The 24,885-nt window shown below is 44.6% G+C and overlaps 1 pseudogene across 1 annotated transcript; it reads left to right on the forward strand.

Annotated features, from left to right (window-relative positions):
- The first annotated feature begins 320 nt into the window (after positions 1-320).
- On the forward strand, positions 321-24,235 carry LOC311125411 (tripartite motif-containing protein 46-like; annotated as a pseudogene). Its single transcript has 12 exons — positions 321-452; positions 7,244-7,508; positions 7,737-7,890; positions 10,206-10,404; positions 11,007-11,153; positions 11,544-11,639; positions 12,236-12,489; positions 13,557-13,678; positions 14,298-14,636; positions 16,431-16,660; positions 23,313-23,380; positions 23,776-24,235. The product of its transcript is annotated as a tripartite motif-containing protein 46-like (transcript).
- Positions 24,236-24,885: the final 650 nt, after the last annotated feature.

Below are 24,885 nucleotides of genomic sequence, written 5' to 3' on the forward strand. Positions count from 1 at the left end.
AATGCAACACTAGACAGGCTGGAAACAAATAAAGAAGCTGTGCAAATAAAATGCCACACGTTTTGTGCGAGCTTGTAGGATGCTCAGGTACAGCAGATGCTTGTTACCATGGAGACGGGATGCAGGCACGCGGTGCGCTCTTGTGCTGCATAGGGGGAGATTTAAAAAAACCTAGGGTACAGAAGATTGCACAGCGCAATAAGCTATTGTAGTTTTCAACAAAGAGAACAATGAGAGACTGAAAATCACTATTTTTAAGCACTATGTCAACAGGAATTTAAAGGTAGTCTTTAAAATAATTAGCATCTCACAAATCTCCCATGTTACACCTCCTTGTAGTTGGGAAGAAATTCCCCCCTCCCTCTTTCAGTTTCTAGTATCCCATCAGGTAGCATCGCTCCGATTACCGTGGAAGAAACCTTCCTATCATGGCGCCTAGATTCCAGCTGAAGGTAAGAAATGCGCTGTAGCACAACGCGTGTTCTGGAAAACAAGCCGGTGACAGACAGACATCGCATTGCGAAGCAATTTGGGCTGTAATATGGAATGTAGGTCCTATTTGGACAAATAATTTGTGGGCGTCAGTGGATTGTACCCAGCGTAGCATAGCCTTGCTAGCATATTGCTAGTTTACTCGGCCGCTGTTTTGAATAGAACAAGAAAGGACTGGACGGAGTTGACATTGGTGAATGACATAGAGACAGCGTGACTCGAACCATATCGTGCTGGTAAATTATAAATGATCTTTCTTTGACCTTCAGATCTGCATGTTTTATGAAGTGATGTGATGTGTGTGTGAATGGCTTCGCTTCATATACATTTATATTAGCATGTTTTATGATGTGATGTGATGTGTGTGTGAATGGCTTGGCATCATATACATTTATATTTTTTTAAAATATCACTTTGGTGCAATTTTCACAAGTATGTGATACATTTTCATAACTCTGAGCACAAAAATCTAAACAGATCATCAAAATAGCTCATGTTTCAAAACTAATAAAAAAAAATGTTTATACCAAGTACAACAAACGAATTCACAAAGTCACTTGTTCACTGCAACAAATCACTCTTTCAATTTGGATGCATATTCAATTGAAGTATCAGCTTTTCAAAATGCAATATTCACTTTAAGCCTACTTTTGATATGATATTCTTATCATGTGTTAACACTACAATTAATTATCACTTAATCAAACTGCTCAAAACTGTTACCTACCGAACTAAACTGATGTAGTGCCTAGTTAACATATATACATTTTAAATTCTAGTCATTTAGCAGACGCTCTTATCCAGAGTGTCTTACAGTTAGTGAGTGCATACATTTTCATACTGGCCCCCGTGGGAAACTAACCCACAACCCTGGCGTTGCAAGCGCCATGCTCTACCAACTGAGCTACACGGGGCCCCGTGTATAGTTTGATAACTGTATATTTCTATATTTTTACCTCATAAATGTATCAATTAGACACCAATTTATGTTGGAAGGTAAAACGAAATCATACTGTATATGGATGTGACTGTAAATACGACACAATCATTCTCCATAAGCCAGTGTGCTTCAAAGTGGAAAGAGTCACTCTTATGTGCTACCATTTGTAATTATAGTGTAGTGTACAATGCACTGCTAAACTACATGGGTTGTATATAACAATATATTCCACTCATTATCTGAATTTCAATGATACACTGTAAGCTGATTAATTTTGTCGAGCAGAGAGATAGGAGATATTGTATAGAAACACATAGAAAAGGTGAACTTGTACAATGTTGCAAGGGCCAGAAATGACATACAACACCATGCTACAATATGTGACAATAAAACTTCTTATTTTGTATTTATTTTAACTGCTTTACATTACCCCATATTTCTGATGATTTGTCCTACGTTTGTACTGTATAAGGATAATGAAACCGTAAGACTGACATATTTCCCAACATACTCACAACCTGCCATTGGATACAAATGATATAAAAATGGCGTATGTCAAGTTATAATCAAATCAAATTTTATTTGTCACATGCGGCAAATACAACAGGTGTAGACCTTACCGTCAATGTAAATAGTCCGGGTGGCCATTTGATTAATTGTTCAGCAGTCTTATGGCTTGGGGGTAGAAGCTGTTAAGGAGCCTTTGGTCCTAGACATAGTGCTCCGGTACCACTTGCCGTGCTGTAGCAGAGAGAACAGTCTATGACTTGGGTGACTGGAGTCTTTGAAAAATGTTTGGACCTTCCTCTGACACCGCCTAGTATATAGGTCCTGGATGTCAGGAAGCTTGGCCCCAGTGATGTACTGGGCCGTACGCACTACCCTCTGTAACGCCTTACGGTCAGATGCCGAGCAGTTGCCATACCAGGCGATGATGCAACCTGTCAGGATGCTCTCGATGGTGCAGCTGTATAACTTTTTGAGGATCTGGAGACCCATGCCAAATCTTTTTAGTCTCATGAGGGGGAAAAGGTGTTGTCGTGCCCTCTTCACAACTGTCTTGGTTTGTTTGGACCATGATAGTTCGTTGGTGATGTGGACACCAGGAACTTGAAACTCTCGACCCGCTCCACTTCAGCCCTGTCAATGTTAATGGGGGCCTGTTCGGCGTTCCTTTTCCTATAGTCCACGATCAGCTCCTTTGTCTTGCTCACATTGGGGGAGAGGTTGTTGTCCTGGCACCACACTGACAGGTCTCTGACCTCCTCCCTATAGGCTGTCTCATCGTTGTCGGTGATCAGGCCTACCACTGTTGTGTCGTCAGCAAACTTAATGATGGTGTTGGAGTCGTGCTTGGCCACGCAGTCGTGGGTGAACAGGGAGTACAGGAGGGGACTAAGCACGCACCCCTGAGGGGCCCCAGTGTTGAGGAACAGCGTGGCAGATGTGTTGTTTCCTACCCTTACCACCTGAGGGCAGCTCGTCAGGAAGTCCAGGATCCAGTTGCAGAGGGAGGTGTTTAGTCCCAGGGTCCTTAGCTTAGTGATGAGCTTTGTGGGCACTATGGTGTTGAACGCTGAGCTGTAGTCAATGAACCGCATTCTCACATAGGTGTTCCTTTTGTCCAGGTGGGAAAGGGCCGTGTGGAGTGCGATTGAGATTGCGTCATCTGTGGATCTGTTGGGGCGGTATGCGAATTGGAGTGGGTCTAGTGATTCCGGCATGATGGTGTTGATGTGAGCCATGACCAGCCTTTCAAAGCACTTCATGGCTACCAACGTGAGGGCTACGGGGCGGTAATCATTTAGGCAGGTTACCTTTGCTTTCTATAGTCAAATACTGTATGGAAATTTATATTTACCATCTACTATTCTTTCTATTCAGCACTTCAAAAAGAACAGTTTCGAAATGTGTATCTTGTATTATTTGGCTATTGGATTAAATGGTAGTTAAAATGACTAAATGGTGAGCCTATCATTATCTGAGGTATTGGAGACTAAATAAAATGTGCTCATGGTATTTCACGGAAAACTTGGATTTTGCATGAATGACTCAGTGGTGAAAGATATGTGAAACCCCAATGAATGCACAATCAAAAGTTATTTAAAAAAGATAGGGGCCATTACAAGTGTTATCAGTTTAGAGTTTTGTACTTAGATTTTTTTTTAAATACCACTTACAGTGCATTTGGAAAGTATTCAGACCCATTGACTTTTTCCACATTTTGTTACGTTACAGCCTTTTTCTATAATAAATTAAAATAAATCTACACACAATACCCCATAATGACAAAGTGAAAACAGGTTTTTAGAATTTTTTGCAAATGTATTAAAAATAAAAAACAGAAATACCTTATTTACTTAAGTATTCAGACCCTTTGCTATGAGACTCGAAATTGAGCTCAGGTGCATCCTGTTTCCATTGATCATCCTTGAGATGTTTCTACAACTTTATTGGAGTCCACCTGTGTTAAATTCAATTGATTGGACATGATTTGGAAAGGCACACACATGTCTATATAAGGTCTCACAGTTGACAGTGCATGTCAGAGCAAAAACCAAGCCATGAGGTCGAAGGAATTGGCCGTAGAGCTCCGAGACAGGATTGTGTCGAGGCAAAGATCTGGGGAATGGTACCAAAAAATGTCTGCAGCATTGAAGGTCCCCAAGAACACAGTGGCCTCCATCATTCTTAAATGGAAGAAGTTTGGAACCACCAAGACTCTTCCTAGAGCTGGCCCTCCGGCCAAACTGAGCAATTGGGGGAGAAGGGCCTTGGTCAGGGAGGTGACCAAGAACCCGATGGTCACTCTGACAGAGCTCCAGAGTTCCTCTGTGGAGATGGGAGAACCTTCCAGAAGGACAACCATCTCTGCAGCACTCCACCAATCAGGCCTTTATGGTAGAGAGGCCAGACGGAAGCCACTCCTCAGTAAAAGGCACATGACAGCCCACTTGGAGTTTGCCAAAAGGCACCTAAAGGACTGAGAAACAAGATTCTCTGCTCTGATGAAACCAAGATTGAAATCTTTGGCCTGAATGCCAAGCGTCACGTCTGGAGGAAACCTGGTACCATCTTGCTGGTACCATCTTGCTGTGGGGATGTTTTTCAGCGGCAGGGACTGAGGGACTAGTCAGGATCGAGGGAAAGATGAACGAAGTAAAGTACAAAGAGATTCTTGATGAAAACCTGCTCCAGAGCACTAAGGACCTCAGACTGGGGCGAAGGTTCACCTTCCAACAGGACAACAACTCTAAGCACACAGCCAAGAAAATGCAGGAGTGGCTTCGGGACAAGTCTCTGAATGTCCTTGAGTGGCCCAGCCAGAGCCCGGACTTGAACCCGATTTAACATCTCTGGAGAGACCTGAAAATAGCTGTGCAGCGACGCTCCCCATCCAACCTGACAGAGCTTGAGAGGATCTGCAGAGAAGAATGGGTGTGCAAATACAGGTGTGCAAAGCTTTTAGCGTCATACCCAAAAATACTTGAGTCTGTAATCGCTGCCAAAGGTGCTTTTAACAAAGTACTGAGTAAAGGGACTGAATACTTATGTAAATGTGATATTTCCGGTTTTTATTAGTAATACATATGTCAAAATGTCTAAAAACCTGTTTTGCTTTGTCATTATGGGGTATTGTGTGTAGATTGATGAGGGGAAAAAACAATTTAATCCATTTTAGAATGAGGCTGTGCCGTAACAAAATGTGGAAGAAATCAAGGTGTCTGAATCCTTTCTTAGTGCACTGTATATCTGAAAAATGTGCCAAAGTGATTGAAAAAAACTGTCATGTTGGAAAAGTATCAAGTGATTTAGGCTGTGCTATAGTGTTGCTTAAAGCTTATAATCAAATACAAATCATGTAATTTAAGTGGATGTGACTGGTTTAGAAAATTCAAAGGAAGGTTGTCATCCTCCTCTCCCCTTGCATCAGAGCAATCAATAGAATGGATATTGGTTAGTTTAATGTACTGATTAACTTGTGTGTCAGTGTGTGTGTGAGTGTGTCACTGTGAGTGTCAGTGTGTGAGTGTGTGTGTGTGTGTGTGTGTGTGTGTGTGTGTGTGTGTGTGTGTGTGTGTGTGTGTGTGTGTGTGTGAGTGAGTGAGTGAGTGAGTGAGTGAGTGAGTGAGTGAGTGAGTGAGTGAGTGAGTGAGTGAGTGAGTGAGTGTGTGTGTGAGAGTCAGTTTCTGGAGCCTCAGCTTTAGGAGCTGAGTTTTGGATAGCCTATTTATTGGCTAGAATCTACATTTCCATTACTTATTTCATAGAACCCTTTCCTGGAATGATGTCATTGTGCCACTGAAATATCCCTTAGTGAAAGACTGCTGGAGTAGAGCACTGTTTCCCCCCCACCCTTATTTTTATACAACGTCTTCGACTATGACCAGAGCTGCTATCAGTATTGATGCATCCTGCAACCGTTAGGCTACTGATTTTACTACAGTTTAAAGGGTGATTTAATTAATTAATTCATTCATTCATTCATTTCCTTCACTCAGAGTAGGAATGCTGATCTAGGATCAGGTTCCCCCCTGTCCATGTAATCTTACTCATTATGATTTGTTTTAGCCAGAATTGAATCTCTCAGACCTCTGTCAAGGGCAACCACAGATTAGAAGCAACACACCTAGTCTTGGACCTATCAGTGTCCACTGTCCAGATCTAAGGGACACACTATCTTCAGCATTACAGGTGCATTCATCCTTCCAATCTAGGTCTGTGTTCATAAAGCTTCAGTGTGCTGATCTAGGATCAGGTCCCCCTGTCCATGTAGATCTTATTTATTATGATCTAAAATGCAGAACTGATCCTAGATTATCACTCCTGCAGGACGCTTTATGAATACGGGCCCAGGTATGGTGTGTGTGACAATAGGCAGCACCAGTCTATACAGCAGTGGTCATGTGTAGAATGAAGTCATCGGGACCAGGCGTCACACACAAACACACACAAACACACGCACACACACACACACACACACACACACACACACACACACACACACACACACACACACACACACACACACACACACACACACACACACACACACACACACACACAGTCCTGCAGGATACTTCTGGTCCCCACAAGAATAGTTAAACACGTCCACACACACTCCGGACCAGGCGTGTGCAGGAATTAAATAATTTACGTCTGGTCCTCCTTCCTTATTGATATTTAATGAGTCTCCCACTGCTCTGACAGCCATTGAGGACAGCTATTTATAAAACAACTGTTAAACTGTCACGTGGTAACACTTAGCTAGAGAAATCTCTTCCCTCTCTCACACTATGTCTGCATCCCAAATGGCACTCTATTCCCTATATAGTGCACTATTTTTGACCAGGGCCTGTAGCATCTTGAATGCTGCAGTTAATGGTAGTTGGTGGTACAACTGTTTTATATGTGTTTTATTTCAATACCTCTTCTTCATGTTATTCCTCTATTTTGGTCCCGTGCTGTGTACTTACTTCGTTCTCTTTTCAAACACTATAAATTCATCCTTCTACCCCCTCTAGGTGGGTTTGTTTTAATTCAATTAATTAATTCCCTTGAATATCAAAGTGATTCGCCATTTACATTATATTACATTTGAGTCATTTACCAGATGCTCTTATCCAGAGCGACTTACAGTAGTGAGTGCACACATTCTCATCGTTTTTTGTACTGGTCCCCCATGGGAATCAAACCCACAACCCTGGCGTCACAAGCGCCATGCTCTACCACCGAGCCACACAGGACCCCCTCAGGTCTGTCTATCTACCTGCGTGATTCATTGACTCTCCACCTCTCCCTCCTCCCCAGTCTAACGTAAAGAGCATGGAGTGCGAGCTGCATTGCCCAGTGTGTAAGGAGATCGTCAAGCAGCCCGTGGTCCTGCCATGTCAGCACAGCGTCTGCCTGATGTGTGCCTCCGAGGTCCTGGTTAAAAATGGCTACCCTCCTCCGGAGCTGCCACCCGAGCCCAACTCTCCTGCCTCCACCCCCAACACCCGCTCTCCCCGCCAGCCACGCAGGCCCATGCCCTGCAAGGCTGACCATCGACCCATCGACCGCGTGCTACGTTCAGGTAATGTGTGTGTGTGTGAGTGTGTGTTTGCACGTGAGAGAGAGAGTGTGTGTATGTATCTTTAGATTCAATGTCAAGTGACAATCAATAGGACTAGTCTGGGGATGCGATGGGAATACACACATCCTTCTCTGATTCTCTCTTTCTCTCTATTTCCTCCACTCTTTACCTATCCCTCTCTCCTCATCCCACTGACTGACTTCTCCCCCTCTGCCACCCTGTGTCCAGGATTTGGGACGTATCCGTCGCCGGGGCGACGGCGTAAGGAACCACCCCCTGCGATGTTGTTTCCATGCCCGCCCTGTGGGAGGGAGGTAGAGCTGGGAGAGAAGGGCCTAACTGACTGCCTGCGTAACCTCACCTTGGAGCGCATTGTAGAAAGGTAACACACACACTTATACACACTTACATTTATACACGCACGCACACATGCACGTATGCACAGGCATGCACAGACACGTAGTGGAGGTGAGTCGGCTCATGGACTTGTGAGCTCTTACGGAAAAACCACATGAATTTTATGTGATCCCATGTGATCTTATGTGAAGTTAAGGTAATATCATGTAAAGAAACATGTGATAACATGAAACTACACATGTGAAAACACGTGATCACATGTGAATTGTTCGACATGAAATCATGTGATTTGACACATGTGAAATTGTGTTTTTCTGTAAGGGAGGAGGTAGCCCTGGGCAGTATACCGTATTTTACGATGTACCAGTATTGATGCACGGCCTGGTTTGGGTTTTTACTTCACCTTCTATAACGGTATTTGAATGTTTGGTTTGTTAAATGTGATACACCATGTGTAACGTCCATTTTTATAGTTTACTCTCTACCTGAGTCATCTCTCTCCATGCCACTTTCCACACAGACCTAGCCCTGTCCCCTGTCATTCAAGGAACGCATTTGTTGTTCCTCGACAACGAGACACTTGCGTTTAGTCTGCACGGTCAATGCAGCACATGCAACAATGTTGATGACAACAATGCTGTTTTCACTTTGCTTCTTAATATAAATCCACTAGCGTTCTATAATTACACTAATAGTTTGTGTTTCTTACATCTGCAAATGGCTAGTTTGTCTTTTCTTAGCAAGTTGGGCCTAAATCGTGTTTGCCGCTAATGCTAATCGCTAGTTAGCTGGCTAGCTGATAAATGTACTGAGTCAGAGCAAACGTAACTAGCTATACAGCCTGATAATACCAGGGATGGTGCGACTTAAATCAGCATGTTGTTTGTGCAACAGCATCTTCTAAATCAAAGAGGAATACCCGAAGCATGAATATGTTAGCTACATGAAGTAGCTATGAGAAAACATTAAATGTAGTCAAAGGTTATAGGGTCCCTTATGAAACACTGACCATCACTTTGGTTCCTACCCTGTCACAATAACTCCTCCCTGGCATTTTTATTCGTTGTCATGTCAAACAACACTGCATTCAAAGTGCTCACTGTTATAGTCTAACTATAGACCTATAATAATCAATCTATTTCCATGATTCCAACAGTTCACCCAAATGTTTTGCTCTAAATCGCAATTGCAACATTTTATTTTGAAATAAGGCCTAAATTGTTTGCCCATATCGTGCAGCCCTATGTGGCAGTGTGGAAATGATCTCAAATGAGTGCAGGGAATGCAGAAATGGATCATGCTGAAAATAATTGTTGTTTGAATTGAACAGTATAAAACAATCAGAAGGGAGAAAGACCCATTGAAATCACTTAGAATGTATGTGTTGCCACCCTAGGGTCACACACTTCTCATAAAGCAAATTTAGAACTTTATTATTCAAAAACATAAAATACCTTGATATGATATTTTGGCCATATTGCCCAGTCTTACCTTGTCTGCAAAATCAGTGTCACAGTCGCGAAGGAATTTCCTCTAGGTTTGTTGAAGTCGTTTGTTTCCCAATCAGTTCAGATCTCACCCGTGACACACACACACACACATTCACACTGTATAGTGGTCGTTACGTGCCTAAATGCTGCAGGGTATGCTATTGTGGAACATTTCAATTAGTAGCGTCTTTAGCCCCTTTAGCCACAGTGAGTGAGAGTGTCCAAGTACTGCTTTCCAAATGGCACCCTGGTCAAAAATAGTCTGGGCCCTGGTCAAAAGTAGTGCACTATATAGGGAATAGGGTGCCACGTGCTGACTCTTGTTAATCAGCATGGAGCTGACCTAGAGATGAAATTAGCAGAGCTCCCAGACACTGCGACACACTGTAGCAAGCTACTGTAGCAGACAGACACTGTACTTACACTGGACTACTGCAGTGTAACTGCTAACAGCTTATTTTCCCCATGTAGAGTAACCTCTTATGTTATTTATCACCCTGTCTACACATCCCCTCTCGCTCTGTCTTGGCCCTGTTCTCTCCTTCCATCATTTTTTGTGTCTCTTTTTCTTTCGCCTTTCTTCGCCCACCCCCTTTCTACTACTATCCTCCCCTAATTCGCCTATGCTCTCTCTCTCCTACCCTCCTCCCTTTAATCATTCCCCTCTCCCCCTCTCTATCTTCCTCTCCCCTGTCTCCCTGTCTCCCTCTCTCCCCTCCTCCTCTCCCCCCTCTCTATCTTCCTCTCCCCTGTCTCCCTCCCTCTCTCCCCTGCTCCTCTCATCCCTCTCTATCTTCCTCTCCCCCCTCTCCCTCCCTCTCTCCCCTCCTCCCCTCCCCCCCTCTCTTAGGTACAGACACACAGTGAGCCTAGGGAGTGTGGCTGTGATGTGTCAGTTTTGCAAGCCTCCCCTGTCCCTGGAGGCCACTAAGGGTTGCGCCGACTGCCAAGCCAGCTTCTGTAATGAGTGTTTCAAGCTCTACCACCCCTGGGGAACACCGCGCGCCCAGCACGAACACGTCCAGCCCACCCTCAACTTCAGGCCCAAGGTGAGGCCTGCCTCTCCTTCATCACTCTCTCTCCTCCCTCATATCTCTCTCTCCTCTGTCATCCCTCTCTCTCCTCTCTCATCCCTATCTCTCTCTCTCTCCTCTCTCATCCCCTCTCTCCTCCCTCATCTCTCTCCTCTCTCTCATCACTCTCTCCTCCCTCATCCCTCTCTCATCCCTCTCTCTCTCCTCTCTCATCCCCCTCTCTCCTCCCTCATATCTCTCTCTCCTCCCTCATCTCTCTCTCCTCTCTCATCCCCCTCTCTCCTCCCTTCATCTCTCTCTCTCCTCCCTCATCTCTCTCTCCTCTCTCATCCCTCTCTCTCTCCTCTCTCCTCTCTCATCTCTCTCTTCTCTCTCCTCTCTCCTCTCTCATCTCTCTCTCTCTCTCTCTCTCTCTCTCTCTCTCTCTCTCTCTCTCTCTCTCTCTCTCTCTCTCTCTCTCTCTCTCTCTCTCTCTCTCTCTCTCTCTCTCTCTCTCTCTCTCTCTCTCTCTCTCTCTCTCTCTCTCTCTCTCTCTCTCTCTCTCTCTCTCTCTCTCTCTCTCTCTCTCATCCCCCCTCTCTCCTCTCTCATCCCTCTTGCCTGTCCTCCTCCTCCAGGTTCTGTCGTGTCCGGAGCATGACCAGGAGCGTCTGCACTTCTACTGTAGGACATGCCAGAGGTTGCTGTGCCCGCTCTGCAAGCTGCGCCGCGTCCATGCCGGGCACAAGGTGGCGCCAGTCGCCCAGGCCTACCAGACACTCAAGGTGGGCATCTGGGTGCAATGGCTTAATTGATTGTAGCATGGTTCCTGCATTGGCCTTATACTGTGGAATTTACTGAATAATGTATGTAATACCTATGAGCTGCTTTGAATAAAAGTACCCAAATGGCAATATTGTTATACTCAATTGCATTAGTGGATATCACACACAATGGAGATTGGCCCTCAATGGTTGGTGGTTAGTCTAGTAGTACAGTGCATGACAGAAAAGGGGTAGGAGTCGCCATTGAACTGTGGGTTTAGATCATCCAGTATGTAAGAGATACAGTTAACATGTAGGGTAATACAGAGCTACTGTTGTGCATTAGGAGGAAGTCTGGTCTGGTCTGGGCATTAACTCTTTGTTTATTTGTTGTCACTGTTTATTTGACAGGACAAGATTACCAAGGAGATGAACTACATTCTGTCCAACCAGGAGACAGTGCTGGGCCAGATCTCACAGCTGGAGAGTGCCATCACTCAGACAGAGGTAACTAAATAATACTGCAGTCTGCAGAGCTCCAGAAATATCCCACCAGAGGGGTATACTACAAAGGAGGATCAATTAGTTAGCCAGCTAACTTTAATAAACAACCAGAAATAACTATTGATTCATTAAGAAAGTTGAACTTAGATATGTTATTTTGGATGTTGAGTTAATTAGACCAAGTTTTCTTTAAAAAAGCAACTTGTTAGCTGGCTAAGTAAACAAATAGCCAATTCATCATATGAGCTCCACTGCGCGGGCAATAATATATAATAATATTTAAGCAAGTTAGTTGGCTAACTCATTGATCCTACTGGCCACACCACCTTGGACAGCATTGTTTACCACAGTAGACATCATATGCTAATGTGAACTGTATTTATAATACATAGCTCTATGGTCCTAATCTGTGTGTTGCTGTCTAATACATAATCTCTGTGGTCCTCCTAACCTCCCTGTGTGTTTCTGTCTGAATGTTGAACAGCGTAGCCAGTCTTAACCACAGAATGAAATAGAACACGATTCTAGAATAATATAGATTTAAATACATTATATCTCTATGGTCCTACTCCTACCTGTGTGTTGCTGTCTGTCCACAGGCGAACAGTGTAGCGGCACGGGAGCAGCTGTCTCAGAGCGTGAGAGACCTGACCTCCCTCCTCGCTGAGCGCTACGCCTCATTGGCCCAGGCCCTGGAAGGGGCACGGCAGAGACGGGGCGAGGCATTGGCGGGCCAGGTGGCGGAGAGGCGGAGCCTGCTAGAACATGCAGGCCTCATGGCGTTCTCCCAGGAGCTGCTGAAGGAGACGGACCCGCCCTGCTTCGTCCAGGCAGCACGCCAGACACACAGCAGGTCTGACTGGCTGGACAGCAGACAGCGTGGAAACTTATACAAATAGCACCCTATTCTTAAACAAATATCACACTATTCCCCATAGAGTTGTGGTCAAAAGTAGTGCACTGTAGGGAATAGGGTGCTATTTTGGGCAAATACTCAGGGCTGTTTAGCTCCCTAGTTTTGTTGTTTGTTGATTTTTATGTACCTTTGTTTGTTTGTTTGTTTGTATGTTTCTCTGTTCTTATTGTTCCATTTCTCCTCCCTCCTCTCAGCCACTCCTTCTACCAATGTCTGTTCTTCTTCCCCTCTTTTGTGTATGCGTTCACTGCTCATCCCACATCATCAGCAAAATGACAAATGGCCACAAGAGGGAGCCAGTAGACCTGTTTGATAAAGATAACATGGCGTGGCTTTAGTGATGGTGTTCTATGTAGTTGTGCTCCAACCAGTGTTCACTGTTTCCAATGATGGGTTGTTAGACTGACACTGGATTAGTGGCATGAAACATGTAGTTATACAGGTAGACAGTAGACTGCTACAGTATGTAGTCTCTCATTAATCTACAGTATCTAATCTCTCGTGGACAGATCTACATAAACATAACTGGTACCGTAGAATCTGTAGGGAATGGAATGGGTTGCGTGGGATAACAAGCAGCAGTAGTTCCGGTGTTTGGGTTTTTCGTCACTGGTTATTTGGACAAATTACGATTTCGCTGGTATTAGCATCTTTCGGATTTCGGAAGGGGAGGGGGCATTTGGCCCGTAACTTGCAAAGAGAGAAGTTGGAGCTCCTCGTTCTAGCGTCTCTTAGTCCCTTCTCTTAACATGTATGGACCCAGAATTTAATCGAGCAGTTGACCAATTACGTGAGACTTTAGTTCTGGATTAACCGAGATGAATCTATCTGCTATCAACTAAAGTTACTCTAATTGCGTGTTACCCTAATAATACAGTTGTTAAGTCTGTGTAGTGCATACCTTCCTCCTCTGACTTCTTGTCTACTTCCAAACAATGATTCTAAAAGTCTCTCCCTTTCTCTCTCTCTCTCTCCCTCCTCTCTCTCCCTCCTCTCTCTCCAAGGTTATCCACGTCCATCGAGGGGCTGCAGTGTTTCTCTCTGGCCGCTGATCCCTCCTTCAGACACTTCCAGCTGGACGTCTCCAAAGAGCTCAAACTCCTCACAGACCTGCAGTTCATCCAGGGTGAGACAGAGGAGGAGAGGAGGATGAAGGAGGGGATAGGAGGGAGGGGTAGAGGGATAGAGTCAGCCAGAGAGAGAGGAGGAGAAAGGAGGGGGCTATGGAGACGTAGAGTGATAGAGTCAGCCAGAGAGCAGGGTTAGAGCCAGAGTATTGAAAGAGGGCTATAGGAGTGGAAATAGAGGATGTAAGAGAAATCACATTCTACAGAATACAATCATGTAACATTTTGGTGGTCATTCAATTTAAAGGCAAGATGAAATAGATGCACAAGATAAACAGCAGTAGTGTGTCAATTTCGGCAACAACTCTGTTTTGGTCCTGTAGCTATCACGTTGTAGCAGTGTGAAGCGCACCAGTGCACATGCGCAGATACTCTGTGTGACTGTGTGAGAGCAAAGTCTTGCATCACGCTCATCTCAATATCTGTGGTGCTGCTTGTGGCATCATCTTCTCGCTGAGTCTACCATTAATTATGTCATATTACTGCATCATATTGTATCTTCAACTATGCGTTAGCAAACTGTAATGAACGTTGGTAGTATTGCATATGTAATCAAGCCAGAGAGTATGTTTGTGTATCTAACATCTGACTGACAGCTGTAACGTTTTCTCCCATCAGCCCCTCTGGCCCCTGTCATTGACACCCAAAAGACCATGGCCTATGACCAGCTCTTCCTGTGTTGGCGGCTGCCTCAGGAATCCACCCCCGCCTGGCACTTCTCAGTGGAGTTTCGTCGCCGGGGGGTGGTGCCAGGAGGCGGAGCCAGGGGTGGTATCCAAGGGCGATTGGCTACGGCCCGCTGGGGCTGGCAGCGGCTGGAGGAGGTGGGCGGAACCAGTGCTGTGATTGACAGGTTGGAGATGGACAGTGTGTATGTGTTGAGAGTGAGAGGCTGCAACAAGGCGGGCTTCGGGGAGTACAGTGAGGAGGTGTACCTACACACTCCACCAGCACCAGGTGAGGTTTATACACTGTTCTATAGGCACACACACACACACACACACACACACACACACACACACACACACACACACGATCTCATCATAAGTCTTGGTATAGCTGATATGCATCAGAACAGTATCCATAGAGATCATCTTAATGACTAATTTCTGTATTTTTCTGCCCATTCCCATCCATCTCTCCTCCCATCCCTCTCTTTACCCATCCCATCTCTCTATCCAACCCATCCTCTTAACACTGTCTTCACATGTCTCTCCTCATCTCACTCATTCCGCTCCTAGATCCACTCTCCCAATCCACATTTCTCCCTGTGCCTGTTAGTGTGAGCATCGACACCCTTTTCGAATTCTTCCTCTTGTTGCTTTGCACATATCTCTACCTCTTTTTACATGTATACCATGCATCTCTTGTCCTCCCAGACACCCTCTTTCTCCCTCTCTCCCATAATGAGATCTCAGAGTGTGTTGATGAGGTTTGCTGTTTGTTAAAACCTGAGGCTTAACAAATGGATTTGGTTGATTGAGATCTATGCTAATGAGTCTGAGAAGTCCGGAGTGGTCAATGTATTCCTTGTCTCCCCTGGTAAATTCTTCTATTCTGCTATATTTCCCCAAAATAATCCCAATAATAATCCCAATTTAGGAAAGATGCATCCTTCTCCTTTGATTGACCTTCTGCTTTGACTGTTTTCTATCAGTTTCTAGTTTGTTGATGAAAGACAGTTTGACTCCCTCTCTCCTAGTCCATGTCTCCTCTCTTCATTCCAGTTCTTTATCCCTCTCCTCTGTTAACCCTCTCAGTTCTTTCCTTGTTGCCCTGATTCTATATCTTATTACTCCTCTATCCCTGTAATAGTGCTGAGCGATTAACCAAAATAATTTTTTTTTTAAACAACTAATTGACCGACATCGGTTCAATTATTTGAATTCCATTTTGTTCCGTTTTTTTTCTATGAGCTCAATGTGCAGTTTCTGTAGAGATAACTCAGATCAAGCCTGAACTGTGCGATGTAGTAGGGAGTTGTAGTTTCCAACAGGCCAATATTCTACATAGTTTAGTGCAGAAAATGGGGTAATGAACTACAATGACCATAATCCATTGCGCGCCCGCTTAAACTTATCTGGTCTGTGCGGAGCAGACGCGGAGACTGAGACAAGAGAGAACGTGCGATCAAGAGGGATAGAAAGCAGTTGCTTCATGAGCCTGAAAATACATGATCTAAGTGATTGATAGTTTCAGCAGTCATAAAGGTATGCCTTTTTTACTTTGAAGAACTACTAAAATAGTGATTTTGTCAGGCAGTATAGGCAGCAGCTCTATAGAGATGAGATGATGACTTGGAATTAAATAATATAGTCGTCAAATAAAACAAATATTTTATTAAAGTAATGTGAATAAATTAAGTGATAAGCAGTCACTACCATCATGAATTGTTTTATTCTGTGTTTTTACAACATTTAACCCACAAAATGCATATTGCATTTAATGTCAATTTCTTTTATCGAAACCGAAATAAAACAATGTGATTATTTTTGAATAATCTAATCGAAACCGAACCGACCTCAAAAAGCACTAATCGCTCAGCACTACCCTGTATTTACCTCCTCTGTGCCCTTCTCCTCTTCCCTCTCTCCTACTTCGCTTCTCTACTCTATCTCATCAAAACCCTCCTCTTCCCTCTTCTCTATTTCCTGCAAAATCACTGCTCCTTCCACCCTCCCTCTCTCTCTCCTTCCCCCTCTCCTTCCCCCTCCCTCCACCTCCCTATCCTCCCCTGCCCTCCTCTCTCAGTGTTAAATTTCTACCTGGACTCTCGCTGGGGTCTCCATGCCGACCGGCTGGTGGTGAGTAAGGAGCAGCGCTGCGCCCGGAGCGTCCCCGGCCTGTCACTGCTGCAGGCCGCCGACCGAGCGCTCACTTCCTGTCACCTGACTGCAGACCTCCTGGTGGGCGACGTGGCCATCACCCAGGGCAGGCACTACTGGGCATGCTCAGTGGAGCCCGGCTCCTATCTGGTCAAGGTAAGTGGAACGGCTGGGAGGAGAGTTTGGCCCAATCCCAAATCGTCTCATAAGCCCTGTGCCGTATTCACTTATGGAGATCTGAGAGGATATGACAGGTGAAATCAATTTGGTAATAGCTCCACCTTGCCTTCTGCTAGGTGGAAGTTAAACCATATTGCTTATACCAATCAAATCCTCTCAAATATCCACAAGTGCATAGGGCAGGGATCAGCAACTAGATTCAGCCGCAGGCCAATTTTTTTCAAGAGCGGATGGTTGGGGGGCTGGAACATAATTACAAATAAATTGACTGCAAATTGACCGCAAGAAGCCCAAACAGATACTAAAACATAATAATTTCAAACCTTGCTTACATTTGTATATGAGCACGTCTCTCTATTATGCGTGAGAGTACTTGGGAACAGATGTCTTAAATGAAAATCACTTGGAGCTGATTTCCTGGGGTTTTTACAGTCTTTTATGTCCAACAATGAAAATATTGTATGCTCCAGAAAATCGGGAAATTATATTATTTTACGCTAATATAATTGCTCAGAGAAAGAGATTTTGTTTAACAAGTAATATTTATATTTTTCTCAAAAAGATAAGGGTCAAAATTGTTGCCACCCCTGTTTTCAATACCTTTCAATACCTCACCTTGCGAAGATAACAGCACTGAGCCTAAAATGTTTTATGAGATTGGACAACACATTGGGAGGGATCGTAGTCCATTCCTCCATACAGAAATTTTCCAGATCCTTGATATGTTTGGTCTGTACTTATGGACTGCCCTCTTCAATTCGAACCACAGGTTATCAATGATTTTCAAGTATGGAGTAGAGGTCTTCACGGGTCAAAAAAAATTGACACGTTCTGAAATGGACCTAGGCTTTCCCACCCGGACCCGATATGCAAAAATACATGTTTTAATTATAGAGACCCGTTCCGAACGGACTCGAGGACAACTAGACCTGTTCCACATAGACCTGGTCAGATCCAGACCCGGTCTGATCCGATCCCAGTGAGGGAAGCAGAAGAAAAGTCCATTTTTAAGCTATTTTATTAACTGGAGCTGATAAAGCGTGAGGGAGAGAAAGGTTCCGCTCTAGCAGGCGGGGGCGGCAGCATAAATTATACAATGTCTCTCTCTCCCTCTCTAATGCAGCAGTCACTTTCGGATCTGTACAGGTCCTTTTGGACAAGTCAGTTAAAATTACACATACCCGAGACCCTTGACAATCATATCAGATCTGACCCAGACCTGTGACATTATTTAGAATTCTGGATCCGGACCTACTCGGATCGGGCCTCGGGCATTCGGGTACGGGTGGATCCGTGAAGATCTCTAGTCTGGAGACTGAGATTGCCATTGCAAAATGTTGATTTTGTGGTCAATTGACCATTTCTTTGTTGATTTTGATGTGTGCTTGGGGTTATTGTCTTGCTGGAAGATCAAATCAAATCAAATCAAAATGTATTGGCCACATGCGCAGAATACAACAGGTGTAGACATTACAGTGAAATGCTTACTTACAGCCCTTAACCAACAGTGCATTTATTTTTAATAAAAAAGTTAAATAGAACAACAACAAAAAAGTGTTGAGAAAAAAGTGCAGAAGTAAAATAAAATAACAGTAGGGAGGCTATATATACAGGGGTGTACCGGTGCAGAGTCAATGTGCGGGGGCACCGGCTAGTTGAGGTAGTTGAAGTAATATGTACATGTGGGTAGAGTTAAAGTGACTATGCATAAATAATTAACAGAGTAGCAGCAGCGTAAAAAGTGCAAATAGTCTGGGTAGCCATGATTAGCTGTTCAGGAGTCTTATGGCTTGGCGGTAGAAGCTGTTGAGAAGTCTTTTGGACCTAGACTTGGCACTCCGGTACCGCTTGCCGTGCGGTAGCAGAGAGAACAGTCTATGACTAGGGTGGCTGGAGTCTTTGACAATTTTGAGGGCCTTCCTCTGACACCGCCTGGTATAGAGGTCCTGGATGGCAGGAAGCTTGGCCCCAGTGATGTACTGGGCCGTACGCACTACCCTCTGCAAGATCCACTTGCGGCCAAGTTTCAGCCTCATGGCAGAGGCAACCAGGTTGTTGACTAATATATACAGTGAGGGAAAAAAGTATTTGATCCCCTGCTGATTTTGTATGTTTGCCCACTGACAAAGAAATTATCAGTCTATAATTTTAATGGTAGGTTTATTTGAACAGTGAGAGACAGAATAACAACAACAAAATCCAGAAAAACGCATGTCAAAAATGTTATAAATTGATTAGCATTTTAATGAGGGAAATAAGTATTTGACCCCTCTGCAAAACATGACTTAGTACTTGGTGGCAAAACCCTTGTTGGCAATCACAGAGGTCAGTCGTTTCTTGTAGTTGGCCACCAGGTTTGCACACATCTCAGGAGGGATTTTGTCCCACTCCTCTTTGCAGATCTTCTCCAAGTCATTAAGGTTTCGAGCCTGACGTTTGGCAACTCGAACCTTCAGCTCCCTCCACAGATTTTCTATGGGATTAAGGTCTGGAGACTAGCTAGGCCACTCCAGGACCTTAATGTGCTTCTTCTTGAGCCACTCCTTTGTTGCCTTGGCCGTGTGTTTTGGGTCATTGTCATGCTGGAATACCTATCCACGACCCATTTTCAATGCCCTGGCTGAGGGAAGGAGGTTCTCACCCAAGATTTGACGGTACATTGCCCCGTCCATCGTCCCTTTGATGCGGTGAAGTTGTCCTGTCCCCTTAGCAGAAAAACACCCCCAAAGCATAATGTTTCCACCACCATGTTTGATGGTGTTCTTGGGGTCATAGGCAGCATTCCTCCTCCTCAAAACACGGCGAGTTGAGTTGATGCCAAAGAGCTCGATTTTGGTCTCATCTGACCACAACACTTTCACCCAGTTCTCCTCTGAATCATTCAGATGTTCATTGGCAAACTTCAGACGGCCCTGTATATGTGCTTTCTTGAGCAAGGGGACCTTGCGGGCGCTGCAGGATTTCAGTCCTTCACAGCGTAGTGTGTTACCAATTGTTTTCTTGGTGACTATGGTCCCAGCTGCCTTGAGATCATTGACAAGATCCTCCCGTGTAGTTCTGGGCTGATTCCTCACCGTTCTCATGATCATTGCAACTCCACGAGGTGAGATCTTGCATGGAGCCCCAGGCCGAGGGAGATTGACAGTTATTTTGTGTTTCTTCCATTTGTGAATAATCGCACCAACTGTTGTCACCTTCTCACCAAGCTGCTTGGCGATGGTCTTGTAGCCCATTCCAGCCTTGTGTAGGTCTACAATCTTGTCCCTGACATCCTTGGAGAGCTCTTTGGTCTTGGCCATGGTGGAGAGTTTGGAATCTGATTGATTGATTGCTTCTGTGGACAGGTGTCTTTTATACAGGTAACAAACTGAGATTAGGAGCACTCCCTTTAAGAGTGTGCTCCTAATCTCAGCTCGTTACCTGTATAAAAGACACCTGGGAGTGGGTCAAATACTTATTTCCCTCATTAAAATGCAAATCAATTTATAACATTTTTGACATGCGTTTTTCTGGATTTTTTTGTTGTTATTCTGTCTCTCACTGTTCAAATAAACCTACCATTAAAATGATAGACTGATCATTTCTTTGTCAGTGGGCAAACGTACAAAATCAGCAGGGGATCAAATACTTGTTTCCCTCACTGTACAGGGATAAAATTGTAGACCTGCACAAGGCTGGGATGGGCTACAGGACAATAGGTAAGCAGCTTGGTGAGAAGGCAACAACTGTTGGCGCAATTATTAGAAAATGGAAAAAGTTCAATATGACGGTCAATCACCCTCGGTCTGGGGCTCCATGCAAGATCTCACCTCGTGGGGCATCAATGATCATGAGGAAGGTGAGGGATCAGCCCAGAACTACACGGCAGGACCTGGTCAATGACCTGAAGAGAGCTGGGACCACAGTCTCAAAGAAAACCATTAGTAACACACTACGCCGTCATGGATTAAAATCCTGCAGCGCACGCAAGGTCCCCCTGCTCAAGCCAGCGCATGTCCAGGCCCGTCTGAAGTTTGCCAATGACCATCTGGATGATCCAGAGGAGGAATGGGAGAAGGTCATGTGGTCTGATGAGACAAAAATATAGCTTTTTGGTCTAAACTCCACTCGCCGTGTTTGGAGGAAGAAGAAGGATGAGTACAACCCCAAGAACACCATCCCAACCGTGAAGCATGGAGGTGGAAACATCATTATTTGGGGATGCTTTTCTGCAAAGGGGACAGGACGACTGCACCGTATTGAGGGGAGGATGTATGCGGCCATGTATCGCGAGATCTTGGCCAACAACCTCCTTCCCTCAGTAAGAGCATCAAAGATGGGTCGTGGCTGGGTCTTCCAGCATGACAACGACCCGAAACACACAGCCAGGGCAACTAAGGAGTGGCTCCGTAAGAAGCATCTCAAGGTCCTGGAGTGGCCTAGCCAGTCTCCAGACCTGAACCCAATAGAAAATCTTTGGAGGGAGCTGAAAGTCTGTATTGCCCAGCGACAGCCCCGAAACCTGAAGGATCTGGAGAAGGTCTGTATGGAGGAGTGGGCCAAAATCCCTGCTGCAGTGTGTGCAAACCTGGTCAAGACCTACAGGAAACGTATGATCTCTGTAATTGCAAACAATGGTTTCTGTACCAAATATTAAGTTCTGCTTTTCTGATGTATCAAATACTTATGTCATGCAATAAAGTGTAAATTAATTACTTAAAAATCATACAATATGATTTTCTGGATTTTTTGTCTCTCACAGTTGAAGTGTACCTATGATAAAAAATGACAGACCTCTACATGCTTTGTAAGTAGGAAAACCTGCAAAAACGGCAGTGTATCAAATACTTGTTCTCCCCACTGTATATATATATATATATATATATATATATATATATATATATAGTGCATTCGGAAAGTATTTAAACCCCTTCACTTTTTCCACTTTGTTACGTTACAGCCTTATTCTAAAATTGATTAAATAATTGTTTTCCCTCATCAATCTACACACAATACCCTGTAATGACAAATTGAAAACAGGTTTATAGAAATGTTTGTATTAAAACAAAAAAACAGAAATACCTTATTTACATAAGTATTCAGACCCTTAGCTATGAGACTCGAAATTGAGCTCAGGTGCATCCTGTTTCCATTGATCATCCTTGAGATGTTTCTACAACTTTATTGGAGTCCACCTGTGGTAAATTCAATTGATTGGACATGATTTGGAAAGGCACACATATTTATAAGGTCCCACAGTTGACAGTGCATAAACCAAGCCATGAGGTCGAAGGAATTGTCCGTAGAGCTCCGAGACAGGATTGTGTTGAGGCACCGATCTGGGGAAGGGTTCCAAAACATTTCTGCAGCATTGAAGGTCTCCAAGAACACAGTGGCCTCCATCATTCTTAAATGGAAGAAGTTTGGAACCACCAAGACTCTTCCTACAGCTGGCCGCCCGGCCAAACTGAGCAATCGGGGGAGAAGGGTCTTGGTCAGGGAGGTGACCAAGAACCTGATGGTCCCTCTGACAGAGCTACAGAGTTCCTCTGTGGAGATGGGAGAACCTTCCAGAAGGACAACCATCTCTGCAGCACTCCACCAATCAGGCCTTTATGGTAGAGTGGCCAGACGGAAGCAACTCCTCAGTAAAAGGCACATGACAGCCCGCTTGGAGTTTGCCAAAAGGCACCTAAAGGACTCTCAGACCATGAAAAAACAAGATTCTCTGGTCTGATGAAGCCAAGATTGAACTCTTTGGCCTGAATGCCAACTGTCAGGTCAGGAGGAAACCAGGCACCGCTTATCACCTGGCCAATACCATCCCTACGGTGAAGCATGGTGGTGGCAGCATCATGCTGTGGGGACTGGGAGACTAGTCAGGATCGAGGTACAGAGAGATCCTTGATGAAAACCTGCTCCAGAACGCTCAGGACCTCAGACTGGGGCGAAGGTTCACCTTCCAACAGGACAACGACCCTAAGCACACAGTCAAGACAACGCAGTAGTGGCTTCGGGACAAGTCTCTGAATGTCCTTGAGTGGCCCAGCCAGAGCCCAGACTTTAACCTGAAAATAGCTGTGCAGCAACACTCCCCATCCAACCTGACAGAGCTTGAGAGGATCTGCAGAGAAGAATGGGAGAAACTCCCTAAATACAGGTGTGCAAAGCTTGTAGCGTCATACCCAAAAATACTTGAGGCTGTAATCGCTGCTAAAGGTGCTTCAACAAAGTACTGAGTAAATTGTCTGAATACTTATGTAAATGTGAAAAAATAAATAAAAACCTGTTTTTGCTTTGTCATTATGGTGTAATGTGCGTAGATTGATGAGGGGAAAAAACAATTTAACAAATGTTAGAATAAGGTTGTAACATAACAAAATGTGGAAAAGAAGTCGAGGGGTCTGAATACTTTCCAAATGCACTGTATATATAGATATCTTTTTTTTTTTATGTATTACCTGTTAAACAGAATCTCTTTCTCTGAGCAATTGTATAATTCTCCCACTTTTTTTTAGCATACAATATAGTATTTTTATTTTTTATTTTACAGTATTTTTTTGTTCATATTTATCAAGGGTGCCAATAATTTTGGACCCCACTGTATGTTGCTGCCCCCTTTCAGTGCCTCTCTCTATCTGTTACACAGGTGGGAGTGGGCCTAGAGGCCAAACTACAGGAGTGGTTTCACCTTCCCCAAGACATGGCCAGTCCCCGGTGAGTGGTGCTGGAGGTTGAGGCTATAAAGTGCAGGGAGAACAGGAAGTAGTCAATGGAAAATATGTTGAGGAGAGACTGACTTACATCAGGGTAGGAGTGCTGGTCTAGGATCAGTTTAGCCTTTTACAGCATAATGAATAAGATTACATGGACAGGGGGGACCTGAGATCAACCTTCCTACTCTGAGACGCTTTATGTATACGGGCCCTAGTTGTGTATGTGTGTGTATGACTCAGCACTCTCTATTTCTTTCTCTCTCTCGCTCTCGCTCTCGCTCTCGCTCTCGCTCTCGCTCTCGCTCTCGCTCTCGCTCTCGCTCTCGCTCTCGCTCTCGCTCTCGCTCTCGCTCTCGCTCTCTCTCTCTCTCTCTCTCTCTCTGCCTCCCGCTGTAGCTATGACCCAGACAGTGGCCATGACAGTGGGGCAGAGGATTCCCTGGACTCCCCTCCCTCCTTCTCTTTCCTCACAATGGGCATGGGCAAGATCTTCCTGCCCCAGGCTCCCAACCATCATAACAACCACGGTTGCAACGGCACCAGCCCCCGCCGCAGCCCCACCATCGCCAACGGCAACAGCCCAGCCTCCTCGCCTACGGGCCTCACCTACCCCCTGCCTCCCAGGCTCGGGGTGTGCCTTGACTTTGAGAAGGGTCGCGTCACTTTCTACGATGCCCACTCGCTCCGTCCTCTGTGGGAGGGGCCTGTCGATTGCTCCGGCCCCGTTTGCCCAGCTTTCATTTTTATTGGCGGAGGGGCGCTGCAGTTACAGGAGTTGGTGGCCAATCGGATGGCAGACCAGACTCCAGTCAGGAGGGTCACCATCCAATCACGTGTCACTAATCTTAATAACTAGGCTGCGATTCAATTTTAAACAATGGTGTAGCGCGTGCTTGACATTTAAAGGTAATATCCAATTGAGCCGACCTCTGCAGCGTTTACCTTGAATGCGATCTCTGCAAACGCAGTAACATTGCCTTTAAAATAATTGAATCTCGGCCCTAATCTGAGGTGATTGATTGGACATACAATATATAAAGTTAATTGTAAGCTATTTACTTGGCCAGAGCAAAAAGTTAGTAACCTCATTTTGTTGTTTTGTATTTCATTTGTATGAAAACGTTTTTATTGCAACCAATATGCAAATGTATTTAACTTAATTACATACTTTTATTTTGTCAGAAATACTAAATTGCTTAAGTAGTGGCTGGCAAATTACACACACAGCAACTATGTAATGTCTCCTATCTTTGACACTTGCTCTATTAACCACGCTATACTGTATATATTTACGGTATATATGTATATATGCAAGAACATATATTTATTTGAGAAAAACTGTTTCTCAGTCATGTCTTGTCTGGGTGTTCATCTATGTCAGGGGTTTTCAAATCTTACCGTACGAGGTCCGGACCACTGCTGGTTTTCCGTTTTACCTGATAATTAATTGCACCTACCTGGTTTCTCAAGTGGAAATTGATTCGAGGTCCAGAATTGAATTTGAGG

Source organism: Coregonus lavaretus, assembly GCF_964263955.1.
Source record: "Coregonus lavaretus genome assembly, chromosome: 3".
NCBI classification, from domain to species: Eukaryota; Metazoa; Chordata; class Actinopteri; order Salmoniformes; family Salmonidae; genus Coregonus; species Coregonus lavaretus.